At 36.1% G+C, this 9,736-nt stretch overlaps 1 non-coding gene across 1 annotated transcript; it reads left to right on the top strand.

Annotated features, from left to right (window-relative positions):
• The first annotated feature begins 7,831 nt into the window (after nucleotides 1-7,831).
• LOC114005368 (U6 spliceosomal RNA) lies at nucleotides 7,832-7,938 on the top strand. The gene has a single exon (XR_003547228.1). It is a non-coding gene; the product is annotated as a U6 spliceosomal RNA (small nuclear RNA).
• Nucleotides 7,939-9,736: the final 1,798 nt, after the last annotated feature.

The following is a 9,736-nucleotide window of genomic DNA, read 5'->3' as shown; positions in this document are numbered from 1 at the left end:
TTGCTGTTCTGTTGTGATCACTGGTGCAGCAGATTCAGTAGATATTGGGGAATATTTTAACCCTATTAGTATTTGGATGTTTAGCTACAGTGCTCTTTGATCTGTCTAAAAACACATTGAAAGGATATTGGAGGGTGGAGAGACAAGAAAAAGGAAAATGAAAAAGAGAGAGAGAAACAACAACAAAAAGAGAAAAAAAAGACAAACAAATAAAAAAATTGTAATTACTGTTCTTTTTTTTAAAAAAAAATCACAAAATACAAAACCATACAGTGCACTTGCATGCCGTGTGAAAAATCTAGTTCACTGGAGCCATGTGGAACCTTCTTCTGAAGGCCCGGCTTCTTCTGCCTGGGTGGGAGGACCAGAGCGATAATTAACAAGATTAAAGGTGGAACTGAGAGCCAGAGAAAAACTGTGCCTTTTTAAAAAAGTGTAAAAAGGAAAAATTACAAAAAAAAAGGGGGGAAGACAGAAGGAGGGAGAGACAGGAACTGAGACACAGAAACAGAGATAGAAGGCTGAGGGTGCACAGAGGGGGGTGGTCCCTACTGCTAGCTCGTTTGCTGGAGGCTGAATTATTAGTAGAAAATCTTCATTCCCTGAAAAATCTAGTTCACTGGAACCATGTGGAACCTTCTTCTGAAGGTCCAGCTTCTTCTGCCGCTAGCTCGTTTGCTTTAGGCTGAATTATTAGTACAAAATCTTCATTCCCTGAAAAATATCGCCAGAAATTCTTTGTAAACCTGTCTTCACACCCTCAAGGGAAAACATGCTCAAACCAATTTGTGTAGAATCAGGATAACTGGCATAAATAATAGCCATCTCTGCCTTTAAACATATACTCCTTCATTCCTAGACCTCATTTAAGCTCATATCACTTGCTGATTTACTTGTATCCCCTTCTTTGATCATTTATAGTTCTTTATCCAATATTGATGAAATATTTTAAGACCTAAATGCCCATACTACTCTCTACATCCATCATCTTTGGAGACTTGAGAGGTTACAATGATGACTTATTCTGTCCTTTGATTTATTGTCCTCTTTGCCTTCGGTCATCTTCACTTCCAATTTATGTCTCTAGTCTGCACTTATGGCTGTCCCTTGTATCAGGTCATAACCTAGAGCACTTCAAAATTTTAACTATAAAGTACTATTTTCTGACCAATATCTTTCATTCCAACACACTTCTATGCCAATACTTCTATTTTTTCTTCTTCTTTTTTGCTACTGTAGCAAGATATACAGAATATAAATTTTACTAGAAAAACAATTTAAACCAAGATTAATATATCCAGCAAGACTATCCTTCAAATGGAAAGAAAAGATAAAAATATTCTCAAACAACCAAGCCTGTAAGAATTCACCAACATGAAACAGCTCTTGAAGAAGTATTGAAGGGAGTGATATACCAGGGAAAATAAAGAAAGACAGATAGAGATAAGAGAACAACAACAACAACAATGACTGAAAATATGGCTAATATAGTGCCAGGGGAAAGTCCAGAAATATCAGTAATAATGTTGAATGTCAATGGATTAAATTCTCAAATCAAGAGACATTGACTGAATAGATGAAAAAAAAACCAGAAATCATCTATTTGTTTCCTACAAGAAACACATCTCATGGATAAAGATATACACACACTAAAACTGAAAAAATGGAAAAAGATATTCCATCACAGACTAAAACTGAAGAAATGGAAAAAGATATTCCATGCAAATGGAAACCAAAAGAAGGCTGAAGTCACAACACTGATTTCAGACAGAATAAGCTTTACAACAAAAACTGTAAGAAAAGACAAGAAGGCCATTATACAGTAGTAAAAGGGCTAATTTAAGAATATATAAGGCGTACTATTATCTATGCACCCAACTCAGGAGCACCCATATACATGAAGAAATGACTGCTAGTTGTAAAAGGAGAGACAGACTGCAACACACTAGTTGTTGGGGATCTCAACACCCTACTATCTCCTTTGGATAGATCATCCAGACAAAACAAAACAAAACAAAAATCAAGCAAAGAGGTCTAAATTTTACCATAAATCAAATGGACTTGACAGATATTTAAGAATCTAAGGGCATTGAAGAAAACTTTCCAAACTTAGAGAAGCATTCAAACATCCGGTCCCCAAAAATAGTAAGGACCACAAATAAAATCAACCCAAGAAGATCCTCTCCATGGCACATGATAGTCAGAGTGACCAAAATTGCAGATAAAGATAAGATTCTAAAAATGGCAAGAGAGAAACGTCAAGTTACTTACAAAGGTTTCCCTTCAGGCTAACATTGAACCTCTCATTGGAAGCAATGCAAGCAAGAAGAGTGGGAACATATATTCAAAGCATTAAAAGAAAAGCAATTTCAACCAAGATTACTATAGCCAACAAGTATATCCTTCAAATGGGAAGAAAAGATAAAACTATGCACAAAACAGAATATAAATTTTACTATTTAATCATTTAAGATGCACAATTCTGCAGTGTTAAGTACATTCATGCTGTGCAACAATCACCACTATCTATTTTCCAAACTTTAAAAAAATATTTTATTTATTTAATTTTATTTGTCATTATTATTTCATTTTAAATTTGGCCAGAGAGAGACAGAAAGAGAAAGCGAGAAAGCAAGCTTCCAGGTCTGGAACTCAAACTGCAGTCAGCCATGTGGGAGTCCAGCACCCCAACCACCACACCATCTGCCAGCCCATTTCCTGAACTTTTTAATAAAAAACTGTACCTGTTAAACAGTAACTCCTCATTCCCCTCTCCCCTCAGTTGCTTGTGAAATCTATTATGCTTTCTGTAAATTTATCTATTATGGACATCCCACATAGGTAAACTCATACAATATTTGTCTTTTTTATCTGGCTTATTTCACTGAGTATAATATTTTCAGTGTTCATCCACATTGAGATATGTATTAAAATTTTATTCCTTTTTAAGGCTAAATAGTATGCCATTATATGTATATATCAATTTTGTTTACCCATTTATCTATTGGACATTTGAATTTTTTCTACCTTTTGGCTATTGTGAATAATGCGACTATAAGGATCAGTATATTGGGATCTATTTAAGGCCTTGCTTTCAATTCTTTTGAGTATATACCTAGGAGTGTAATGATCATAGTAATTCTAGTTTTAACTTTTAAAGGAATTACTAAACTTTTTCAAGGAGCAGTTGCACCATTTTACATCCACCAGTGATGCACAGATGTTCCAATTTCTCTGCATTCCCACAAGAGTGGTTATTTTATATATTAAGAAAAATTGTTAAATTGTGTTAAAATATATGTAACATAATGATTACTATTTGTGTCAACTTGGCTGGGCCAAGGTGTCCATATGTGTAGTGAAGGGTTGTTCTGGATATTTTTGTGAGGATGTTCTTGGATGAGATTAATATTTGACTTCATAGTTTTTTGACAAAGTAGATTACCCTACATAAAATGGATAAGCCCCATCCAATCACTTGAATGCCTGAATAAGAAAAAGCAAAAAGATAGACCTTCCTCAAGCAAGAAAGAATTCTTAGCAGATAGCCTTTGAATGTGGACTGCATCATTGTATCTCTCTTGGGACTCCAGTGTGGAAAACTGCACATCAGCGAGTCCGAGAGGCCATTTTCATGAATCTCTTACTATTAGGCTCAGAGAGCAAACAATTACAAATGCCACAATTGGCTCCCCTTCAAAAACCTCACCTTCAAAACCATACTCCGATTGGCCACTTCCCATAGCAAATCGGTGAGCTTAGAATCCCTCAGATTTGCATATCCAGCACCTCATGATTGGTCCACAAAGCAACCAATCATAACTCACCTTTTACTATCCTTCATTCAACCAATCACAGACCACCAACATGTATATAACCACGATCCCTGGCCCATAATCGCCAGATGACCCTGAAGACCCTGAAGAGTTGTGACACCGTGTCATCTCTGGATGACCCTGGCTGCGACACCGCATCATCTCCGGATGACCCTGAGCTGCGACACCGTGTCATCTCTGTATGACCTTGAGCTGTGACACCGCGTCGTCTCTGGATGACCCTGAGCTGTGACACCGCATCGTCTCCATGCTGCCCACAATAAAGAGACGACCCTGAAGAGACACTGCATCATCTCTGTGCTGTGACAGAGTGCCATTCATCCCGTCTCTCACTCCTTCCCTCAGGAAACCTGTTCGACTGTCCTGCGAGCTGGGACACTCCAGCCTGACCACTTTCAAACTAGAACTATACCATTAGCTTGTCCCTTGGTCTCTAGCATATTGGCCTATCCTGTAAAATTGCAAGTTTCCAGTCTCCATAATTACATTGGGCTAATTCCTTAGATCCCCTAGACTCTGTTTCTTAACTCTTTTCTGTCTGTTGCTCAGACTTTTAAACTTCAAGTTCTCCTGCCTGCTCAAATGTGCTATTAAATGTGAGTGAATTTTTCATTTCATTTCTTGTACTTTTCAGCTCCAGAGCCATTTGGTTCCTTTTTATAATTTCTGTCCTTTTGTTTTCTATCATTTAGAAGATAAAACTTGTTTTCTTCAATTGGGTGTTTACTTGGTTGCTCTTTCATGTGCCAGGTTAAAAACTTACACAAAGGCCTTCATGTCTATAAGTGAAGTCAACTGCAAAACAGTATATTATTCATTTTGTTAGCTTCCTGAAGATGGCAGCAATGCCTTATAAAATGGAACTGTCAATTAATTTCCCCAGCCTGCAGTCATGAAGCAGGGTGCAAGAGCAATCAGTGATATCAACTGAGGCAGGAAGACTGCCCTAGACCTCCCACTGTCCCAGGTACATCCCAGACTGCCCCTCCTACATCCCTTGACTGCTATTAATTCTCCAAGTCTGCAACCATGAAGAAGAGAGCAGCAAGAGTCAGACCAACTGAGGCAGAAAGACCACCTCAGACCTCTAACTGCCTTTTTGCCCACCCAGGAGTATTTTGAGATTTTACAGTTAACCGAACCCCCTGGTTCTGACTCCTACTTCCTCTTCCAGTTGAATCTTTCCAGTTCAGTCCCAGGTTCATCTGGTTTGAAGAATTTGGAAAAGGAACCACCATCTAAAGCTTGCTATATATACACTTCTTTGACTGGAAGACAAAGTTCTCTACCAAGAACACATCTGAGAAGTAGAATTCTTCCTGCTCCCCCAACACTACATAATTTACACCAGAAAAGTAGGAAGTAGTGTATAATTCATTGGATGACTAGAAAACAGTGCAGAGGTACAAGAAATATGGAAAAACAAAGAAACACTTCTTTCTCAACAGAACAGAACAACTCTTCCTCAACCATAAACAGCATACAAGAATTTTCAGAAATGTCAGAAAAAGATTTTAGAATATTCTTGGTGACAAAGATGAGTAACTCTTTCCAGGATTTGAAAGAAGAGGTAGACACCATTAAAAAGAACCAGTTAGAACTTCTAGTGGTGAAGAGCATAATATAGGAAATCAAAATCTCTTTTGAAAGTCTTAATAACAGATTGAATCATGAAGAATATATAATTTCTGAGCTGAAAGACAAAACCTTTAGACTTAGATTTAAAAAAAAAGTAATGAAAAATAATTTTAAAAAATCAAAAGGAAGGATAGCATTTGAAAATGAAGTCAGATTAGGGGAAAAGAAGAAGGAGAAAAGAAGACATCAGAGGATGAAAAAGAACAGTTAAAGAAAGAGTGGATCTATGGAATATAATTTTGATCAAGAAATAAAGAAAAAATGGTGAATTAGAGAAAATCATAAAAGAATTTAAGAAATTCTTGGAAATGACAAGAAAGAAGTTAAGTTAATATGAAAATGAAAAAATTAGTTTCCAAGGTGATTTAAAAGCCAGTCAATTTCAAATGGATATGTACGTTAATATGCTATGACATAAGACTGACGATCTTACAGTAAAACTGGAAACTGAATTTTCAAAATGTGTACATCTAAAGGCAAAGAATTGAGTTCTCTGGCAGAAGTTGTCATCTATGAAAGCAATAAAGAAGAAATGTGTAAAAGTAGAGAAGAATAAACTAAAGTTGGAACAAGAAATAGTAAACCTCAAAGTCAAATGGAAATAAATATGATAGAACATGTTCAGGTAGAATGGTATAAATGGGAGATGGAAGGAAGAGCAACACAGGATATGAAAGAAAAATTATAAGAAGTCAAACTTTTCTTAGAGATATTTTTGTTAAATGGTTTGTGCACTCACCAGAGAGACAGAGAGAGATATAGAGAGACAGAAAGTGAGAAGTCACCCTCTGGGGGGATGGCCATGCCACAATTCCTCTTCCATTCTCCTCTCCAGATTTTGAGTATGCAAGCATATGCACATGGCATGAATTTAAGCTACTGGGTTCAGGATTCAAACCAGTCAACTATGTGGGAGCCAGTGGTGCAACCATTACACCATCTGCTGGTCCTGGAAGTTAATCTATTTTTATAGGCACAAGCAGAAGCTCAAGAAAACATAGAGCAGTTAAGAGAGAGTAATTATGCTTCAATAAGAAGTCATGTGGAACTCAGAATTAAAGATATGGAATTTTCATGCTATGAAATAAGATCCTCACAAGAAGAGTCTAATAAAACAGAATTGAAAAATATAAGCAACTTTATCTAAAATGATGAAAAATTAGAAAATCATTTTCAGATAAACTGAACAAGACTAATAAGAAGTTAGCAGAAGTCAGTACCAAACTTGTGGAGAAAGAGTTGAATAGAACTTTACTCAACAGTCTTACTACAAGACCAGCCCTAGAGTCACTCCATATTGGAAATCTTAATAATAGTTTAGTACACAACAGAAATCTTATTTCAAGAGAAACTGCAGTGATTCCTACCTCAATCTCATGCCCTGCAAATAACAGCATAGAGTACTACTTGTTCAAGATGCAGGAGAAGTTAGAATGAAGTGTAACTAGAGAACTGGAACAGGAGAGCACTCAGTTGGAAAAGTGCTTGCACAACTATTTTCATTGCAGCATTATTCACAATTACTAAGACATGGAACCAGTCCAAATGTCTACAGACAGGTGTATGGACTGAAAAATTGTGGCACATATACTCCATGGAATACTATTCAGCCATTAAAAAAAGCAAGGCCCTGGAATTTGATAGAAAGTGGATGAATATGGAAGATTTGTTGCTGAGTGAAGCAAGTCAGGCTATGAAAGAGAGACATCATATATCTCCGCTTAACATAAACTGACTGTCTGCATGTTATGGTAGAGACTGAAAGACTGAAGAACATAAAAGTATTAAAAATTGTAATAGACACTAGAGACAAATTGGAAAGAGAGTGTGGGAGAGAAAAAGTGTAGGAAATTTGGGGTGGAAATAGAAAGATAAGACACTTGTGGGGCACAGATAAGACTTATTATCTGTTGATGAGGATGTGTATGGTGGTCTCAACTGGCCTGGTCTGAGATGTATATCATGCTGGTAAAGTCTCTTCACAATCTAAATGCTGTATAGTGTTTTAATGTATGAATAACAATAAATTTTAAAAACTAAAAAAAATTGTACTTTATTGGGAACCCAGAGTATTGTTCTGACTAAAAAAAAGGATTACACCAGAAAAAAAAGGGAGAGAAATAAAAAGAATTTCCCAGAGCTGAAGAAAATATGCCTTTAAGTGGAGATGATCCACTGGGAGATGAACAGAATAATATTAATAAAAAATATATATACAGATCTTAAAGAAATAAGAGTGTGGCATGAGCATGGGGAAACAAACAAACAAAAAACAAGAAAGTATGCAATCATGAAGTCAATGTTTAGTCTAAGAGATCAAAAACCTGAAGAAATGGATAGATTAAAAGCCAAAAAGAGTGCTCGCTTTAGCAGCACATATACTAAAATTGGAATGATAAAGAGAAGTTTAGCATAGCCCCTGCATATTAATGACACACAAATTCATGAAGTGTTCTATATTTTTAATTCCTACCTTCTTCCCTCTTATTTTGTCCTCTCCTCCACACCCTCCACCCTTCTGGAGTGACTAGATGGGCCTAGAATCACAGTTTTGAAATACTCTAGTATTGTAAGTCTCCCTGGGATGCTTTCTTTTACTGAACCACCTGTGAAAAAGGAGATACTACTCTTCAAATACCTGAACAGAATACTCCCTCTGAGATGACATTGCTAAACACAACAGAAGAGAGACTTCAACACACATCAGTCCACAAGAGGGAAACACACTTGTTCCTAGTCAAAGAAAGATTCTCCTAAAAGTTATTAAAAAGTGACTACATCTCCAAATGGCTAGAAGTAGAAGAAGAGTTTCAGGTCTGAAGAAAACAGGAAATATGTCTCCATCAAAAGAACACAGTATCTCCCCTCCATCTAAAAAGAAAAAGAAAAAAAAAAACCCCACAGAGGAAGTTACTAAAATGTCAGAGAAAGAATTTAGAACATTCATGGTGACAAAGTTCTATAATTTGGAACAGAAAACAGATAATTAACTACAAGAGACTAGGAAGTCCTTCCATGATATGAAATAAGAAATGGACACTCTAAGAAACAATCAGATGGAACTATTAGAGATGAAGTCTGTAATAGAGGAAATCAAAAACTCTCACCAAAGTATTAAAAGTTTATTAGGCCATACTGAAGATCGAATCTCCCACATAGAAAATAAAAATTCTGACCTAGGAAAAAAACACCAGAAAGATAGAGAAAATAACAACAACAACAACAAAATAGCCATGAGACTAATATACGAGAAATACTAGATTCCATTAGATGCTTAAACCACTGAATAATTGCTATCCCAGAAGATGAAGAAACTAATAACAGCATGGAAAATCTATTCCATGAAATCCTAGAAGAAAATTTTTCATGTCTAGACAGGTGCTCAAACATCCAGACTCAAGAAATACAAAGGATCCTAAATAGAATCAACCCAAGAAGATCCTCCTGAAGGCACATCTTAGTCAGACTGGTAAAGACCACAGATAAAGACAATATACTAAAACTGGCAAGAGAGAAATGACAAGTGACTTAAAATGGTTATTCGATCAGGCTAACACTGGACCCCTCAACAGAAACAACAGAAGCAAGGAAAGAATGGGAAGACATATTGAAAGTGTTAGGAGAGAAACAATTTCAACCAAGATTACTATATCCTGCAAGATTATTCTTTATATGGAAAAAAAGATTAAAATCTTCTCAGACAAACAAAACCTGAAAGAATTTGCCAACACCAGACCAGCTCTTCAAGAAACACTGAAGAGAGTACTGTTCCATGAAAACTAAAGAATGAACAGCCAGAAATAAGGGAATAAAGGCAACCAAGACAATGACCAATTTAAATATTGGGACAAGTCTGGTAATATCGAATGTTCAATCCAATAACATTGAATGTTAATGGATTAAATTCTCCAATCAAGAGACACAGACAGGTTGAATAGGTTAAAAAGAAAAAGAAAAGAAAAGAAAAGGAAAAAAAAAACCAGAAACACTCTATCTGTTGCTTACAGAAAACCCACCTCATGGATAAAAACATACATAAACTGAAAGTGAAGGGTTGGCAAAAGGTTTTCTATTCAAATGGAAACCAAAATAGAGCTGGAGTTGTGATACTAATTTCTGACAAAATAGCCTTTAAAACAAAAACTGTTCGAAGAGATAAAGGGATTAAATAATAGTAAAAGGGTCAATTCATCAAAAAGATATAATACTTATAAATATCTATGGACCTAACACAGGAGCACCCAAATACATGAAGGAAAGAG

Source organism: Tupaia chinensis, unplaced genomic scaffold (assembly GCF_000334495.1).
Source record: "Tupaia chinensis unplaced genomic scaffold, TupChi_1.0 Scaffold143675_1, whole genome shotgun sequence".
Taxonomy (NCBI): domain Eukaryota; kingdom Metazoa; phylum Chordata; class Mammalia; order Scandentia; family Tupaiidae; genus Tupaia; species Tupaia belangeri.
Note: the sequence above shows the minus strand (reverse complement) of the source record. Positions and strands in the feature narration are given on the sequence as shown.